This window comes from Caretta caretta, chromosome 2 (genome assembly GCF_965140235.1).
Source record: "Caretta caretta isolate rCarCar2 chromosome 2, rCarCar1.hap1, whole genome shotgun sequence".
Classification (NCBI taxonomy): Eukaryota; Metazoa; Chordata; order Testudines; family Cheloniidae; genus Caretta; species Caretta caretta.
Genome location: NC_134207.1, coordinates 117,540,365 through 117,560,511, shown reverse-complemented (window position 1 = coordinate 117,560,511; position 20,147 = coordinate 117,540,365).

Sequence of the window (20,147 nt, the reverse complement as noted above, 5' to 3'; positions counted from 1 at the left end):
GTAAAGAGAAACAAAATATTTTTATTCCTGTTTGCCATTATCTCCTCAGTCACATAATAGAGGTAGTTGGGATGTGCACACACAGTACTTGCAGGGAATGGGGAAAGAATAGGAAATGAATAGTGACTGGGACAGATGCATGTGGTCCATTCTGTTTCTTAAGGTTGTACTTCTCATCCTCACACTGAATTGAAATCCTTACATACACCCTGTTCAGACTCAGGCTGGCAAGACTGAAAGTAAGGAGGCAAAAGACCAGAAGAAACATCCTTCTGACTTCCCTAAAACCTCCAGCTCAGATTCATTTGCTTGCTTTTGTGAAGATCTATGCTTGGGACTCAAAATTGCAGCCAACTTGCTAAGAAAAACAAGCCACTTGTGGAAGCTTCAAGGGATCCTGATTGTTGCAGCTACAACTATCTGGATTCAGGTGAAAACCCGGGGCCCTGCTGGATGCTTTCTTGGAACTGGCCCTGCAGCCACCCAGCGGATATAACTGTTATACCACCTGAAGGCAGCACCTTAGACTGACTATCCGTGCTAATATCCACGGAGAGAGACAAGGCACAAAGAGGAGCAAGAGACAACAAAGGGAGCATGTCTCACTGTCTGGTGTAAGGTGAAAGGAGCTCAATTAGAATTCACCATAGCTCGATTGCCTCTAGAAGCCCAGTGTCAAAGGTGTTAATCCTTATTAGTATTATAGCCTTGAGTATCCTAGTGTGACCCAAGAAATCTTGGCCCACTTGCCTGCTGGGACTGAGGCTGGATAACATGCTCCACCCTGGCAATAATCATAATAGTAATAGACTAATTTGCACTTAACATCTGTAACTCTGACTGATTTGCAAAGTTAGTATCATTATCCCCATTGATAAAATGGGGATAAACGGAGTCATGGAGAGGTGTAGTGACTTGCCCAAAGCCACACGGCAAGTCTGTGGGCAGAGCCAGGAATTGCACCCAGGCGTCCCTTCATCAACCATGAGACAATGTTGTCTCCTTTCAATTAGAAAGGAAAAGGGAGGGTCCAAAGCCGGGCTTTTGGAGTCAGGAGAGGAAAGTTTGTACATGAAGTGACTTGGGCAGAGAGTAAGAAATCACCATAAAAGGCTGGAGAAACCGCTCCTAGAGCGGTGACAGAATTCTGCATGGAGTACAAAGGCATTCTATAGCCAAGAGAGAGGGCATGTGGGGAGAAGGTGAGAAATTGGCCAGTCTCCTCTAGGAAAGTGGTCCCCTATGCATGGCCACCTAAAGTTGAGAGGCTCCCCTAGTGGTGAGGAAGCTACATAGTAAGAATGGTTCAAAGAGCACTGTGCTGGGAAAAGCAGGTACCTAGGAGCAGAAGCCTTGGTGACACTACCTCCATTCTGTGTGGGACGTTACTGTTGCTGCCCTATAAATCTCAGGATCTCAGTGATCCTAAAAAAAGGTAAACACTCCCCACAGGGCTACAATAGTGAACCCCCATCAGGGCCTAGGAGATCATCAGAAGGTCTCCTCATTCCCCTTTTAAATCAATATGAATTAGTGTTCCTTCCTTCTCCATGTAATGCTAACCCTGGAGACACATACCACCTTTGCCCTCCTCTTCCCCTCTTGCTAATTCTTGACTGCTTTTGCTGTCCTGTGATGTGGTGGCCACAACTGTGAACAATATGCAGAAGTGTTTGTGATCAGCATCACAACACATTGCCTTCTGTTGTGGGTGCTATTCCTCTCCTCATTGTAACTGATGCCAAACACTGAGTTGCTTGTGAAGGGTCTGTCCCCATCTCATCCCCACATCCTCTTCCATGTCAGTGTCCAGTAGTGTGTGTGTTTATTAGGGATAAGCCTTCCTACGTTTTGCCCAATCTATTTTTACATTTCCTGTCCACCTCTGCCTACCCCACCTCACCACTCTCCCCATTAAATTGGATGAGCTGCTTTGAAGGCCTTTGTAGTGAAGCGATGGCTCACTGGTGCGGCACCTCCTGCTCATCGTCTGGGAATTCGCTCTTTTCCAGCATATGGGGCGCCCTCTGCAGGCTGGTGTCTCGCCTGCCGCTGGCCCCGTGTCCCTCCTGGACCCCGGTGCCCTTTACCTCGGGGTGCTGCCCCAGCAGTACCCCCACACTCTGGGTCTCCCCTTCCGGGGGAACCCCCAGACCTCTCAACCCACCTTGCCTCAGTGGCTACCGCCAGTCGTCATCTAGCCCCCGCTCACTGGGGCAGACTGCACTCTGTAATGGCCACTCATCATTGGCAAGGGGTTAGGACCTGCTGCCTTTGCCTATCCCTGGGCTGCCCCTCTGCAACCCCAGTACCTTTTGGCCTTAAACAAGGCCTGCAGCCAGGGGGTTTACCAGGCTGGAGCTCCCCAGCTCCCTTGCCCTATTCCCCAGCACTGCTCTGCTTCGGTACCTTGCTCCCAGGCAGCTAGCCCTTCCCACTCCAGGACTAGAGTGAGACCCCTCCAGCTTCTGGCCCACAGCCCTCTTATCAGGGCTAGCTGGGCCCTAATTGAGCTGGCCACAGCTGTGGTTGCTTCCCCTCTCAGCCTAGCTCGTCTGCTTTTAACCCCTGTTATCCAGGTGTGGGGCAGCCACCCCACTATAGCCTTGCCCTCTTTTTAGTTAAGTTTCTTTTAGATCTGATGTCTCTCCCTCCTTGGTATTTAGAAACCCTCTAGTTTTGGGTCAGCTGTAGACTTGTAAAGGCTGCTGTGCATTCCTATGTCCAAGCCACCGATACGCCATGTGAGCAAAACCAGATGCTAATTCCTGCAGAACTCTGCTCATCACTTCCATCAAGGGAGAGGTGTTTTTATGTACCACTACCTGCAATCTTGGGTCTTGATTCTGCAAGCACTGTTGTTCCATTAACTCCAATGGAACTAGGCCTAGTGGTATGCTCTACATCAGTAACAAACATTTCCAGGACCAGGACTTGTATCCTTTTTTTAATATGAGGGATGGGTGGATGTAGTGAGGCAGTGTGGCCTCCCTGTGAGCCAGAGGGGAGGGACCACTCTCTGCACTCAGGTGAACAGAGTCAGGCTGGGCTAGCCCCTCCCACGGGAAGTTGAGAGGTGGAACAGAAAATATAAAAGGCGGCTCCTCCAGCTGAGTTGGAGCCAAGCCAGGGAAGAAGACTGATGTGCCTGACTTGCTGCAGGCCTCTGACTCTGTTTCTGAACCAAGCAATGGCCTGCCCCTGAAGGAGACCAAATCCGCAGAGGAACTGCTGGGACTGCCACTGGCTGTCTGCCCCAGGGAGATGGAGGACACCCATGGAGCCAAGGTACCTAACAAAAGGGTAGTAGGAAGTGTCTCAGGGACACTAGACTATAGTCTAGTTGGCTGTGGCCAGAATCCACGTCTGCATGTTGCACGCGAGTCCCTGCTGAGCCAGTGGCAGAGCAGTCCACCACTGTTAGGGCTCTGGGCTGGGACCTTGTGGAGTAGGGTGGGCTAGAGTCCCCTTACTCCCTGTTGCCAACCCCAACTCCAGGGCGGCTGCCTTCCCACCATAGGCCAGAAGGCTTGCATTTGTCTGCCATCTGCCAGAGCTAGGAAGACAGGCTGTTTGGTGCTCTGCCCCACCTGAGGGTGTGGACCTATAGTCTGCTTGATAGCTCGGCCCTACCTGAGGGCCAGAACATACAAACTGCCCATTTTCTCTGCCCTGCCTGAGGACCTGAGCCTACCGTCTGAGACCGTCTGGTGCTCCAGCCCACCAGGATGGTCAGGGTGCTAGCACCTGATTTGTTAATTCCCCAGATACTAGACAGCAACCCTGGTGATGTAGTGAGGCAGTGTGGCCCCTCTCAGACCCGGTGGGGGGGTGACCGCCACCCCCCTACAGAGGGCGTGGGCCACATTTGCTCAACTCCCTAAGTATCTCTTCAGTTGCCAGAGTCAAATCTTTCCTCTTTGTTACTCTTAAAATTCTGGTGTGGTTCAGCAGCATTAAGTGTTTGAACTACAAAAACAGAAAACAATCCAAATGTCTTTCTCTTTCAACATAGAGACAGTCAATTTATGGAACTGGTGCATCAGGAACATTATACTCAGGTTACATATCTACCAGGTGCACAGAACTCTAGAGGTCACTTCTCCCGAGACCACCAGTGCAGTGAGCAACACCTGGGACCTGTTCGCCTCTTAGAAAAGAAGTCCAACATATGCTGCTCCAGCACAGCACTGAGCCAGGCCTCAGGGGTGAGGTCCTTCTGTTATCCTGAAAGGACCACTGAGGTACACCTTTCCTCCCATCCCTATGTTACCCCTGGTTTTATGAAAGATTTATCACAATAAAGCTTGAGTCATTCTCACACAAAACTGATTCAGATAATTCTGGTTTCTGGACTGCTTACAAATGCCAACCCTTCCTCCTATCAACATCCATCCCTTCCTAGATCTGTTAACCCAGGAGAATGGCAAGATCAAATATCCCAACCCGAACTCCCTATATCTTACAGCCTGGTATTTGGATGAGCATCAGACCCAGAACGCTCATGTTAGAAGGCTTTTAAATCTATTCTCAGTCAAAGTAGAAAAGATTCCACCAGAAAATGTTATCTGGTTAAATGGACGCATTTCTCTAGTTTGGATGCGACAGAAACAGTTATCCCCAGAAGCAGCAGATATCCCTGATATTTTAAACTATCTCTTGTACCTGAAGACTTTAGGTCTTTCCATTAGTTTGCTGCAGGAGCACCTAGCAGCAAGCAATACCTCCATCCTCCAGTAAAAAGCCACTCTATCTTTACTCACTCAACAATAATTAGATTTCAGAAGGGTCTGGTTAGGACCTTCCCACCAGTGGTGAAACCAGCACCACAATGGGACCTCAACCTTTTACTTTCAGCATTTATCAGATCACCCTTCAAATTGCTGTCTGCATGTTCCATGTCCTACATCTCAATGAAGGTCGCATTCCTAGTCACCATTCCTTGAACCAGAAGGATGAGTGAACTGAGCCCATACGTCATATTTCATAAGAAGGCTTCCCTTCAACTCCACCCAAAATTCATCCACAAGGTAATTTCTGTCCAAAAAACCTCATACTTTCAATGAGGGGAGGAGACTTCCTGACACCAGATGAGCTTTGGCCTTTTTTGTCTACAAAGGACAAACTGATTAGGAGTCACCAAAGTTATTTGCCACTATAGCAGAGCAATTGTGAGGACAAGCACTATCTACTCAGAGACTCTCTAAGGTGATCTCTGGCTGCATTGTTCTTTATTGGCTGGCACATATTCCTCCCCTGAGCAGGGTGAGAGCCCATTCCACTAGAGCACAAGCAACCTCAAGTAAAAGTGCCTGTACTGGACATTTTGTAAAGCAGCTACCTGGAGCTTCATCTGTATCTTCACAGAACGTTATCCTTTAGTCCAGACCTCTTCAGCAGACACAGCTGTGGGGACTGCAGGCATCTATTCCAACTGCATCATGGCACCCTTGTCCTGTTTAAATACTGCTTTCCATCATCCATGTGAGAATACCCATAAAGGCCCACACTTCAAGAAATGGAGATTATTTATCTGTAACTGGAGGTTCTTTGAGATATGTGATCCCTTTCTATATTTCACTACCCACCCTCTTTCCCATCTGCTTTGGATCTTTCCTGATTTTGCAGTAAGAAGAGGAACTGGAGGGGGTCAGCCCACACTGCCCATTACATCCTCACTTTAGAGCACAAGAAGAGCATCTCCACAGGCAAAGACAAACGGACACTACTTAATAGAAATCTCCTGTCTCAGGTACATGGAGTGAGTGCATGAGTACCCATGTGTGGAATACAAATAGGGACCATATATCTTTACCCTCCAGTTACAGGTAAATAACGCCCATTTCCCCTCTTCCCCTCAGAAAACTCATCTTTGCTTCTGGCATGTTTCCCATGCTGTCTCCAGTACACTGAGGCAAGGAAATGTCTCATTAATGTTTCTGGTTTCACACACATGTGAAATCTCATATTTGTCTTTATATCATGTAAATCCTCTTTGCACTTGCAATTTTTCTTGCTCTTATCTTCTTTGTTTTCTTTAATCTTCTACATTCTGAAACTATTGACATGCCTTGTATGACCTTCACTGCTTTGCTCACAGGATTTTCCTGGTCATCCAAAATGTTTCCTAGAATTTAGCGATGGAAAGTAAATATGCTTTGTCACGTTCATTCATCTGACAATGCAAATATCACTCGTATTCCTTGTGTGCAAGGTTTTTTGGTAATTATTTACTCTTTTGAATGTTCCTGTTTTCTCTCCTATTTCAGTTCCAATACTTTGGTTTTTCCCTCCCATTTCTTACAGTAATTCATGCCATTTTTTGATTGTTTTGGGTTTTTTTTAAAGGATGCACACTGATGTTAATTTCAAAATTGACTTAAGTTATGGTCCAAGAGACCACTCCCTTTTTCTTTCTCCCTACGGTCATGTCTTTTGTGTTGGCAGCTGTTCTCTCTCAACCTCCCTTGAAGGGGCTCCCACCAATGTGTATTAAGCTATGTCCCCAATGCATGTTAACCATGGGATAAATAATCATGGGTAAATTAACATGTGGTAATCTAACTCACTCACAAAAGTGTCTGCATCCACAGGCTGCTGTCATGCCCTGTGTCCTCACTGGTGCTGTATCTGGCCATGAGAGCCAGTACAGCTGTTTCAGTGCATATTCTGTGGTTCATAGCACCACAGCTTGCTGCGCTTTGCTTTTGACCAGGACCATAAGGACAGAGCAGTGGGACTACTTCATGATGGAAACAGTGGGTCCAGAACTTTTGCCTGAGGAAAGCCCCATTCGTGGAGGTTTGTGAGGAGCTTGCTCTGGCCTTTGAGTAGCAGAATGCCCAGATGAGGTGAATAACTTTTCAGAAGTGCATCACTAGCCATCTATGGCAGGGGTGGGCAAACTTTTTGGCCCAAGGGCCACATCGGGGTTGCAAAACTGTATGGAGGTCCGGGTAGGGAAGGCTGTGCCTCCCCAAACAGCTTGGCTTCCGCCCCCTATCCGCCCCTTCCCACCCCCTGACTGCCCCCCTCAGAACTCCCGACCCATCCAACCCCACCTTCTCCTTGTCCCCTGACCACCCCCTCCTGGGACTCCCTGCCCCTAACCGCTGCCCCAGGATCCCACCCCCTATCCAATCCCTTCTGTCCCCTGACTGCCCCCCCGACCCCTATCCACACCCCTGCCCCTAACTGCCCCCGGAACCCCACCCCATATCCAGCCCTCCCTCCCCCAGAACCTCTACCTCATCCAACCGTCCCCTGTCCCCTGACTGCCCCTCCGGGACCCTCTGCCCCTTATCCAACCCCCACCCACCCCCTGCTTCCGCCCTCTTACCATGCCATTCAGAGCGGCAGGAGCTCACAGCCACACCGTCGCACTCCCCAGCAGGAGCAGTGGGCCAGAGTGCTGGCGGCGCAGTGAGCTGAGGTGGCAGGGGAGGGGCCGGAGGCTAGCCTCCCCTGCCGGAAGCTCAAGGGCCAGGCAGGACGGTCCCACGGGCCAGATGTGGCCCGCAGGCCATAGTTTGCCCACCTCTGATCTATAGCATTGAAAAAACAAGACGCAAAGGGAAGGAGGATGGTGTTGCCAACACAATTTTTGTAAATGGTGACCAAAAGAAACAGCTAGTAACATCTGAACAAGTGAAGGAGAGGAGAAAACAATAGTTGGAGAGTCTCTTACATGAGGCAAACACCTTTTTTTGGTGGAGTTGCAAATCTGTGATCCTAATACGGTGTCTGAGTCTGACATGACACAGAGGAGGAGTTGAGAAATGCAGTCCAGAGAATGAAGAATGTTAAGGAAGTAGGACCTGATGAAGTGATGACAGAAAGTCTTGGTCAAGAGATGCATAAAATGGATGAGCAGAGTGGTTAAAGCTGTACGGTGAGATGAGAGAAATCCTGAAGATTGGTGCAGGTCTGTCTTGGTCCCAGTACATAAGAAGGGAAGCATCCCCGACTACAGAAACCACTGAGGGATGAAGTTACTGGAAAGTATCTTGAATGCTAGGATTAGGAGAATGATGGAGCTACTCCTCAAAGAAGAGCCAGTTGGCTTTGGGAAAATATGAGGAACCACAGATGCCACGTTTTGTAATTTGGTCAGTGATCGAGAAACAGTTAGAGTACCCATAGGATGGCTTCTGTGCTTTTATAGACCTAGAAAAGGCATATGATAAAATGGCCAGAAGGATTCTCACACCATACTGAGGAAATATGGATTGTCTAATGATTTAATAGCTATGGTGAGTGATCCAAAACAGTGATCCAAACATATTTTTGGAATGACAAGTCCCTTTGAAGTGAAAGTTGGACTGCACTAGAGGTTGGCACTCAGTCTGCTGCTTTTTATCATATTGATGGACTATGTCAACAGGAGGAAGCCAATGGGAAAAGGTGAGAAGCTGCTGTACGCAGATGACATTGAAATAGCCTTAAAAAACAGCCTTAAAAAAAAAAAAGACCTAGAGGAAATAGTAAATCAGTGGTATGACCAGCTAAACTGTCACAGGATGAAAAGGAATATGATTAAGACTGAGGTCATATTGGCTAATAGAGGTGTCACAGGGAAACTGGGCATAGAGATTAACTGAGTGCAACTAAACTAGACTGACCAATTTAAGTACATTGGTGGGTGGGTCACAGAAGATGGCAATCTTGAATGTGAGATACAGTCCAAACGGGGAGTGCTGGAAGAGTGTGGAATAATATCTCAAGTGTTGTATATGACAATTGTATGCAACTGAGACTAAAAACCCAATTGTATAAAACAATAGCGCATCCCACTATTGGTGTATGGTGCAGAAGCATGGGTGGTAGAGATGGCAGGTTCAAGCTCTATAGGGGTTTGAGATGAGGTTTCTTTGTGCCATAAGAGGAGTTACATGAAGAGACAGATTTCAAAATGAAAGCATTTGGGTGGAAGTTGGAGTCTACAATGTGGCTGACAAAATCTAGGAAGCATGACTTCGCTGGTTCAGACACAAAGAGAGGATGAATGAAGAAGACATGGTGAAGATAGCCTGGCAGGAGAAAGTGGTAGGAAAGAGACCCCCAGGAAAGCTGAGGAAGCGATGGATGGATTGCATCCAAGAAGATGGTAAGCAGGTGGACTTTAGTGCCACTTCAGACAGATGAAGATGATGGATGCTTGCAGATGATGGGATAAGGGGATGGGAGGAGAAGAAGTGTGTGGCTTTCACCCTGTGGAGGCCACCAACAGATTTGTAACAGTCTGTGGATGCCAATCAGTTGATGGTTGGTAAAGCCACAGTTGGCACAGTAGGCATGAAGGTTTGCAAGGCTGTTAATGCTGTGCTGGCCTCCTGGATTGTAATAGTTGGAAATATCCCAGCAATATTTGCGGGATTTGAGCTGTACCCGTGCAATTGACAGGAAACGTGTACCCACCCTAAGGCCACCATAGAAAGCAAGCAAGTACACTAACCGGAAAGGATACTGCTCCGTCTTTATGCAGGGCCTTGTGGATCACTATGGCTATGTCCTTCCTTGGTTCTTCTTTATGGGGACTCACCACCCTGCTGTGCTCTTCCTGGTCTGGATCAACTAAGATACTGTGATTTGGGGCTGAGGTCCTCTCCCTCCCCCTCCGGAGAGAGTTCCATATCCTTGCAGACATCAAAATTCCAACACACACCCTTCCCACTTCTACAGATGATGAAATGGAGCTCCATCAGAGCACTACCAGACCTGGAAATGGTCTTCTGGTAGCTCACCTTGAGCCCTTTTATATTTTCCTTGCAGTGCTGTCCACTTTGGTTGATCCTGTGATCAGCCAGCAGCTGCTGAGATATCATTGTACTGATGGAGGCTCCTCTTTGAGAGGCCACGGTCATAGGTTTTGCTTGCTTCAGCCCAAAGGTGCACCAAGACTTCGGTGTTAGCCTCTGGCCAAGGGACTGCTTGCTGATATATGAGCTTCTTACTGGGCATTCATCTTGTTGCTGTATCGAATACCCGCAATGACAGAAGGTATAGAAACTGGAAGCCACATGGGTCAGAGAACACTGAGCAGAGGCATATGATGATAAGCCACTTGCAGTGAGGGATCAGAGCGTAATTAGATGGCAAGTTAGTACACAGGACTGGGTGCTCAGGAGCTTGTGGGAAGGGACTGAAGGACCAACAGCTATTGATTGTTGTGACTGGTAGTGGCCACCCAGTTTTCGCTGAAGTTAACCTTGACGTAGCTTATCCTGCTTCTTTCTAACTAGGGTCTATCTGGACATGGTGGCCGCCTCACTGTGCAGCATGACTAGAGGCGTGTTGATGTATGAACACTGTGTGTGTTAAGGGGAAAACTCTGTTGAAGCCAGCTTAAATTTTCAGTGCAGACAAACCAGTCAATTGATTATCAGTTGTGCTATTCCTGTGGTAGGCCCTAGTGGCAGAGCTTGCCCCCTTTGGAATCTATTCAGATCACCTTGCCTTATGAAAAAGCAAACAAAAAAAAACTTTTTTTGCCCCTAAGGTTTAGTTGAGTAGCATCATGGAGGCTTCACATTTAGTTCCCTTTTCCATTTTCTGCTGTATCAATCTCCTCAATTCGTTCTGTTTCAAATTTCAAGAGTTTGTGAAATGTTACTACTTGTATTGTGTGTTAGAAAGTATTTATGATTTTGTAAAAGACCCTGGGTGATCCAAGGTGTATGTGGGGGACATTAGAAATACAGCCAATGTACCATAGCTCCTTCCAGAGACCCTACAAGCAGGGGGAGGGGGAGCCCCTCCAGAGAAGAAGGAATTTTTCTATGGCAGTCAAATCACAAATCTCTGCAGTAGGAGGATTTTCAAGAGTGCAGAGCACCCTTAAAACCCACATAAATCCTAACACGTCCAGTATCCCCTGGAGAAAGGGAATCCTGCTGACAAAACAGGCACTTTCTAGCCACTGATAATGTAGCTGTAACAATGGGCAGCTCTACACTTAAAACGCTGCATCGACGCAGCTGTAGCACTTTAATGAAGACGCTCTGTGCCAACGGGAGAGAATGTCTCCCATTGGCTTAGCTAATCCACCTCCCTGAGAGGCAGTAGCTATGTCGGCGGGAGAGCTTCTCCCGCCAACATAGCGCTGTCTATACCAGTGCTTAGGCCAGTACAGCTACGTCGCTCAAGGGTGGGAATAATTCGTACTTATATCGAAGTAAGTTAGTGGCGTGGACCAAAGCAACATGTGCTACATCTCCACAACTCGTTCAAAAAGTGGAGCAGTGGAAATTCTTACTTAGTGATCTTCCCAACAGTAAAAACTGAAGAGAAAACTCTCCCCCTCCAATCCCTAAGGCAGTCTGCTTCGCCTCACTCCACGTTTTTCACTTGTTCTGCTCAGAGCACTGCCATTGACCCAAAGGGATGTTCTATACGCAGGAGTGGAGAATATGCCATGGAGAGATCTACACTGTGAATAACAACCACATTTGAACTTCTCTAGTGCCTATCATCAGAGAATGGTAAACCAATTTACAAATATTAATTGGGCAACCCAGTAGATAAGAGGTAAGCAATACAGATTGAAAAGGAGAATTTTCCCTTTCAATATGAAAGGCCTGATCATTTCCATAATTTTATGACTGAAGATTAATGTGGTAAGTGCAAAATAATTTGCCAGGGGCTAGTTTTCAGGCAGTAATTCTCTTATGCATACAACCCATGACAGAATATGGAAAATGGCCAAGTCACTGATAAAGATGTGTCCTGGTTAGTATAACATGCCAGCCTGAACCTTGAGAGACAGTCTTATTATGATACACAATCTGAGCAGTAGAGGTAAGCAAGCGGCAAAACACTTCTGTCAGCAGCATGTACACAGAGAACTGTTCAAGTATGTTAAGCATTGATAGCCTCTCTTCTGAGTCTAGGGGTGGGCAGAAGAACAGGCTCAAGAACGTTCAGGTAAACAGAATTCACCAGGCATACTCATGAAGCCCTTGCTAAGGGCCCAATCATGGGAGCAGCTTGAGTGCTTTCAAGCCTCTCTGAAGTCAATTAAAGTGAAAGCATTAAGTACATTGCAGGAGGTGCTCAGCACCTCAGAGAATCAGGTCCGAACTATGCAAAATGCTCTCTGTTGATTAATACACCTTTATAATTATTGGATGTTGGTTGTATTGCGGTAGAACCTAGGAGCGCCAGCCATAGACCCAGGACCCCTTGTGCTAAGCGCTGTACAAATTGAGAACAAAAAGATAGTCCCTGTCCCAAAGAGCTTCCAATTTAAACATACTCACTGCTATTCCTTCAGGTGAACTTGCCTTTATAGGACTGGTCTGTGTAGAGTAGGATAAAAAGTAGAGGGGGGGAGGAGGTTAGAATGTGTTAATTACCACGTTCTAATATAAATGTCATATAACTATAGTGTAGACAAGGTAAGTTGTATTGTAGCACATGTTAGTGTCAACTTACCGTAAATTAGACTGGGCTTGTTAACACACTCTAAAAAAACTATCTTCTATCCTAATCTGGACATATATCCATAGCTGTTTGCTCACCTTTCCTCTCATTAGCTCAAGTGTAGAGGATCTGTGTATGCAGAAAGGGCTGTCATCAGCTCACAGGTGGCCTCAAATTTCAGTGTTATAACAAATAAAAACACCCAAGCTCTTTAAAACCCCACAACCTAAAGAAAAGTTTTGGGGTGGTTTTTATTTTTATTTTTATTTTTATTTATTTATTTTTTGTCCTAATAGTGAGTTTGGGTTATTTTTATTCACCAGCAAACATTTTCATGCAGCATTTGCAACCCAAATATTGTGCTGACTGTAAACAAAGACATGTGAAATGAATTACTCTATTTTCCTTATCCACCCTGAGAGGAAAGCAACAAGCATAGATGGTGGAAAGCACAGTGTTTCTAAAGTTCTTCATACCTAAGGCAATGCAAGTGTATAAAGAATTTTTTTCTGTAAATGATTTTTTAACTAACAGTGTCCCTTTAAGTGTCTCCAGCTCCACTAACAACTATACAGTGTCTCACTATGTAAGTCGTGGAGTTTGGGTTGATTGTCTTCTGGATTTTGAATCCCTTCCTTGTCCTTCAGAATTGCAATTTCTTTAATTTGCTTAGAATGTCAGCTCTTTGGGGCAGGAACTGTCCGTTTGTTCTGTTTGTACAGCACCTACCACAGTGAAGCTCCTAGGGGTTACAGCTGTAGAAATAACAAATCATACTAAGCAATAACTTTCTCTCTGTCTGCCCCACTTGCCATTTGAATTGGAAAGTGCATTCTTCATGTCCTGTTCTAAAATATTGCCATGTGCCATGAACTTGAGAGAACTTTGCCCTGGCGTAGCTACACTTACTTGTTGTTACGCGAGTGCCCCACCTTAGACCAGTACCACACCTCTACACTGGGGAGATTGCAATAGTACATTGTTATAGCAACACCACTGCAAAAATGTGGACAAACCCCAAGTGTGCTCCATCCTGCCTGGGTTTCAGAGCTACATTCTCCTTCTCTTTCCCCTTACTCACGTAATATTCAGTGGAAGGAAGTTGTTAGAGAATGCAGTGGGGTGCTGGTCCATGACTGCGCCTCTGAGGCTCTATGGTAACAGGAACAATAGAAATAATAATACTTTGCACATCTGCAGCATCATTGCCTCTGATTTCACAGGGCTTTATGGAACAAAGCCTTCCAACACCCCTGCAAGGTACATAGATAGTATTATCCTCATTTCACAGAAGGGGAAACGAAGGCATGGTGAGTTGCCCAAGGTCATACAGCAAGTCTGTGGCAGAGCCAGCTCTATATCCCAAGAATTCAGACTCCTGGCTCTAGATTGTTATCCCTCAAATCTTGTAGAATGAGCACAAGTCATGACTGAAACTGCCACTGGGTATGTCTACCCTGCAATAAAACCCCACAGCAGCAAGTCTCAGAACCCACAGCAAGTGACTCAGGCCAGTGGGGTTTGTGCTACGAGGCTAAAAATAGCAGTGTAGAGATTTGGGCTTGAGCCAGGCTCTGAAACTCAGTGACGGGGGAGGGTCTCAGGCTGGGCTCCAGCCCCAGCCTGAATACCTACACTGCCATTTTTAGCCCCGTGAGTGCAAGTCAGTTGGCCCAGGCTCAGAGGCTCGCTGCTGCAGTTCTTTTATCGCAGTGTAGACCTATCCCATGAGGCCTGCTAGTGTGGCTGTCCCCCAGACCTGGGTCCCCCAGCGTTCAAATCCCGGAGTGCCCTTCCTGGGTCACAGGAGAGAGGAAGAAATGCCTTTTGAAACTGATCAGTGTGGTGACTAGAGGACAGGGGTGGTAGGTTTTGGCACTGAATGCCTACCCTGTTTTGGCTATTGGATTATGTCCTCACTTGTGGATCTGGTGATGGTACCCAGCATAGTGCTTGTCTTTCAATGTCCTCCAGACTCTCTTGGTATCATTATAGTGCTTTTTTTTTTTCTTTTTTCCAGCAGGCATGTCAGCCCTGCCTGGCAAAAGCCATTGCCTGATGATGAAGGTACTCACTTTAATTAACATACTTTTAATTAAAAGAGATGTCAGCTATTCCCTTGCTGCCACTTCTGTTTTGCTTAGAAAGGCTCCTTGTGGCAGTGCTTCAGTGAACTATTGCAGCAGTGGGATGTTATGTGATTTGCTAACACTTCCTTGTTAGCAGCCTGTTTTATTGCTAGCACAATACATCTCCCAGACACCAGAGTATAAATAGGATTCAGCAGAACTGACAGAAGAGTAATAAGGAGGGGCGGCACTTCCATACTGTCACTTTAAAGGAAAACTGTCTGGCAGTAGAAAAGAGATTTTTAAACACTAAATCGAATTACAAAAAAGAGTCCTCTACTACAGGGCCAATCCTGTGAAGTGCCCTCAGGGAGGGTGGAGGGAGCTTAGTCTCTTGCAGGATTGAGCCTTTCGGGTCAGATTCTACCCTGCTAATGCTGGTGTAAAACCAGAATAACTCCACTGAAGTCAATGGGGCTGTCTGCATTTACACCAGTGTAACTGATGGCAGAATGTTTGGCCCTTAATTGTATGTATGTATTTATTGCCAAACACACATGCCTTAAACCCAATGCAATGGTAATAAAATGGGCCAGCTGCCACTGGGACAAGCCTGAGGAGGTAAGTTAGGAAACGAGAAATGCATTAGAAAAGAAACTTCCCAGCTGGGGTAAACATAAAACCGGAAATGGAAAGGGATTTACTCGAAAGCACCTGCTAGAAAGACTGTGACTTTCCTATCCTGTCTAACTGGTAGATGCATTTCCTGTTCCTCACATTGCTTTTCAGCAGGTGGATCCTGTCTGATGAAGTGTCAGCAAAATGTCAGCTCCACAGAAAGAGATACTTGCACCCTGCACAAGTGAAACATTGACAGGTATTTCCAAGTTATCTAAGGTGATGGAGATAAACACTGGTTATTGAGCCCAGGGCATTCACTTAGCCCCTTTCTTCTTCTATGTATATTGTAGCAATTGAGTATTGTTAAGAGCCAGGGAAACTTTTATTAATTCTGAAATATATATATATATAAAGGAGTCTAGGGAGAACAAAGGACACTTCTGTTGCTTGAGTTCTTAGGACATTTACAAACACATTTATATCTCATCTATATTATTTCTATGACACTCCTCTCCATAACATCTAGACAACATGATGAGTACTCTTATACTTTAGCTGCTGCTGCTGCTGCTTCTTCGAGTACTTGCTCATGTCAATTCCAGTCTAGGTGTGTGTGCGCCCATGTGCCCAGTCATCAGAGATTTTTGCCTTTGCTGTATCCGTACAGCAGCTGTCGCACCCCCTGGAGTGCTGCGCTCATATGTCGGTATATTAGACACCGCTGGTCCGACACCCTCTCAGTTCCTTCTTACCGCTGGCGACGGTTGGTCAGAGTGCCTTGTCTTGCATTGCAAGAACGTTCGCGGGTCTTACAACCCATTTTTCTGTCTCCTTTGTATTTTTAGGTACTTAGTTAGTCCATTAAGTGTTAATCTAGTTTGGTAGTTAGAGTTCCAGCTGGGACTTCCGCTCGGAGTGGGGCATGACCCGTCCCCAGGCTTTAAGCCATGGTCATCGTGCAAGCGGCCGATGCCAATTAGTGACCCCCACGAGAGCTGTTTACAGTGTTTGGGGGAGTCCCAAAGAAAGGATCTGCAAAAACTTTCACCCTCGGACTCCGAAGGAGCAGGACATCCGCTTGAGGACCCTCCTCATGAAGGCTGCACTTCATCCTGCCTTGGAGCCCTCTCGATCAGACTCCACACCTGGCACCTCTGAGTCCACGCGCAGCACATCACAGCACCAGAAACCACCTGGCACCATTTCCCCCTGCCTGGTGCCTAAGAAGTAGTCGACAGGCTCTCTGGCACCAGAGGGGAAGGGGGTTTCAGGCAAAGGACCTGTGTCAGGTCACATGCCTTCCCCGGAGCTACATGAGAGTACTGCTGTGGTTAGACCTCCTAGTCCATCTAGGGATCCGACCCCGGGAGAGGCAGGACCTCCTCGTAGGACCTTCAATGCCCGAAGCAGCCCTGGTGGCCAAAGAACAAGTAGGCTGGATGGCACTGCAGATGCCAAGCCAAGCAATGGACCCAGCTAAGGCCCCGGCATCCAAGGGCAAGCCAGTTATGGAACAGCCCCTCTAAAACAGTGGAATGTCCCTGGTTCCCAGACTGCAGGTGTTGGTCCCCATTGCCGCTACCTCAGACCACAGCCTCAGTCCCTGGCTAGAAGACCCAGGCCCCTCACACCACGATCTCCACCTACAAGGCACGGGACACCTGAGTTGTGACGCCGATCCCCATACCCACAGTACCGGTGGACCTCCCGCCAGAGACCGCCACAGCACAGGTCACCATTGCCTAGGCGATCTCCCAGGTGTCAATCCCCCCCCCAGTGCAGGATCATTCCCAGTTGCAGCACTGATCTCCAAGTCCCCGGTACCTCTATTCGGGGAGGCACCAGTCCTCGCCCTTTCCTTACCGGTTGCTGACGAGGGTCAGTCGGCAGACTCAGGCCTCTACGGCTCCTCCCTGATCACTGAGTCAGAAGGAGAGTTCAGCTCCTCACCAAGGAAAGGTGAATCACCACTGATCTGTGAGACCAGCACGGATCCTGCTCAGTGGCAGTACCGGAACACCTGGGGTGTACCTGTTAGGCCAGTCCCATACTCCCACCATTCCTCCCTGGCTGCATGGGACAAGCCACCTCCAGCACCGTTGCCACTGGAATTGGAGCCCAGTGCCGAATCCGATGGCAGGCTCTGACACCCAAGGAGCTGTCCCCCGATAAGCAAGGGGAAGCCGCCCCTCTCCCTGCACTGCAGGGATTGTTGTCATCTCTGGATGAAGCTGTGGTGGGCCCCTCCCAGACAAACAGCCCCCACGACTACTTCAAGGAGCACTAGGCCCTCCTCAAAAGGGTGTCTGCCAATCTGAACTTGGAGGTCAAGGAGCTAGCAGAGGAGTCCAACAACCTCTTTCATGTCAGAGTCTCCTCTGCCCTGGCCCGGGTTGCACAGCCCGTCCACCCAGGGGTCCTTAAAATTGCCAGGTCTGTGTGGCAGACCCGTTCTTCCATTCTGCCTACCTCCAAGAAGGTGGAAAAGAAGTACTATGTCCCAAAAGGGTTTGAGTACCTGTATGCTCACCCTCCAGCAGGGTCCCTGGACGTGTCTGCCAATGAGAGGGCCAGGCGAGTGGGACACCGAAAAATAAAGATGCCAAGAGGCTGGACTTGTTTGGCAGAAACATTTATTCGATGACCCACCTGCAATTTCAGGTGTCTAACCATCAGGCCCTGCTAGGCAGGTACAACTTCAACCTGTGGGACTCCATTAGCACGTTCAAGGAGGCCTTCCACAGGACTGAGTCCAGGAGTTCGCCGCCTTGGTGGAGGAAAGCAGAGTGGTAGTGACAGGCGCCCTCCAGATGGCCTGGAATGCTACAGACTTGGCAGCCAGGGTGGTCGCCTTCGCGGTGGTCATGAAGCGCAGCTCCTGGCTACGATCCTCGGACTGTCCCAGGAGATGCAGACCACTTTGCAGGATCCCGCATTTGAGGGAGCAGGGCTCTCCTCTGAGCTTACTGATGCTCTGCTCCACAGCCTTAAAGACTCCCACCGACAAAGTACTGGCCACGCCAGCGCTTTTTGTCAGTAAAACTTTTGTCGGTCGGGGCTGGGGTGGGGGTTTCACACCCCTGATGGACAAAAGTTTCACTGACAAAAGTGCGGTGTAGACATAGCCTTAGTCACTTACGCCAACATAAGCTGTAGTGTAGACATACGCTAAGTAGCTGTGTTGACAGGCAGAAGGCTGTGTTAATTCCACAAAGCTAAGGGAAAAGACCTGAAGCCCTTTGGGGAGCTGAAGGACAGGACTATAACTGAAAAGGGGCAACCACCTGCTGCACCCCTGCCTAGGGTTGCCAACCGTCCAGGATCACCCTGGAGTCTCCAGGAATTAAAGATTAATCTTTAATTAAAGATTATGGAATGTGATGAACCCTCCAGGAATATGTCCAACCACAATTGGCAACCTTACCCTGGCCTGACCACTAGGTGGCACTGGTGGTCAGTGTTCCCTTTACAGGAGGTCAGCAAAAGTTTAGGCCTGATTGCCTGTCATGAAAGACACACAACCTCTGTGAAGCATGAGATTCAAACTCTGTTAGTGTTTCACCTATTGCACATGTGCAGAGAAAAGCCGGAGAGGTGGGATGGGATAGACCTATCACCCTCACTGAGGGAGAGATGGGAGTGTAGGAGGCAGAGGGGGTGCCTGGAGCCAGCTGATCTGTTCTTGGGCATGCTCAGGCTGAGCCTGTAGACCAGATCTCTGAGAGCACTGGAGGGAGCAGGGGGAAATAAACTGAGGACTTACAGGAGAAGGGGACACAATGCTCCCAAAGGAATCTGGGCAGGGTCCCCTTTCTCTCTCCTAAGTTTTATTTCCTTCCCTTTCTTCCTTCTGCTTCTGCCCAATTTGAAGCAAGGGCCAGTTTTGATTCTTCCAAGGTTTCCTGTCTGTATACAGGGGATCAGATCTATTCCAGCATCCCAGCAAAAGTGCAATATGGAATTCACCTGCAGAAAGTTCAAGGAATCAGTCAGTTGAACTGAATAGGATGATAATCTATTGGACAAGGCCCTGGCTGGGACTTGGAGAGCTGAGTTCTGTTCCTCCTAGTTCTGACACTGGGTGACCTTGGGTAAGTTGCTTCACCTTCCTGTGCCTCAGTCTTTCCATCAGTAAAAATGGGCATAGTGATACTGGCCACCCTTGTAAAGCCATTTAGATCTGCAGATGAGAAGTATCTAAGGGTTAGGCATGCACTGGTTTTATTACCATCTTTCAGAACTGGCAGGCCAGCACAGGTTTTCTAGAACTGGCAAATGTAGCGGTTAGTTGTCTGCGTGCCAGTCCACAGACAAAGTGCCGAAAGATCCTTTTCAGGTCATGCCCCACTGCTACATGGTAAACACAAGCCTTTAAAGCCATAGAACTTGCATCTGAACAGGATGCTGCAGGGGAATGAACTCAACTGAACAAAGACTTGGATACAGTAGATGCTCTGGAACACCTGGGTTGATTTTACTGAAGTGTATCGTGTTTGCATGCCTTTATGCTTTTGATTCTTGGAATCTGTCACAGTACATTTTTGTTCTGTGAAAAGTGGCACTCCCACACCCTGCAGCCCATGTTGGGGAAAGGAATACACAGCCTTATTGACTGATTCATTTCTGAAAGGATCGGCACCCCACACAGCCAAAAGGATGTCAAGCAACCTTTGGGAGAGGGGGAATGGGTGTGAACCTAGAAGGCTGCTTGCCATCCCCCATTCCTCTAAGAACTAACAGCAATAGAAATTATCAGCTGATTGTGAAATCGAGTGCTTACTCAGGTACTCACTGAGATTTTGATCCCTGTAAGCTTTGCCTCTGGGTTTCTGCAAGAGCTGTTCTCGCTGCCTGCAAGACAAAGATCTATGGGCTTGTCTACACTAGAAAGTTGTAGTGCTTTAACTAGACCAGTGTAGTTAGAGTGGTACAACCCCCTGAGTGTGATGTAGTTATACCAGTATAAAGGTGTTTATATTGGTATAGCTATTCCCACGCTGAAAGGGGAATAAACTATACGGCACCTTTTATAGCAAT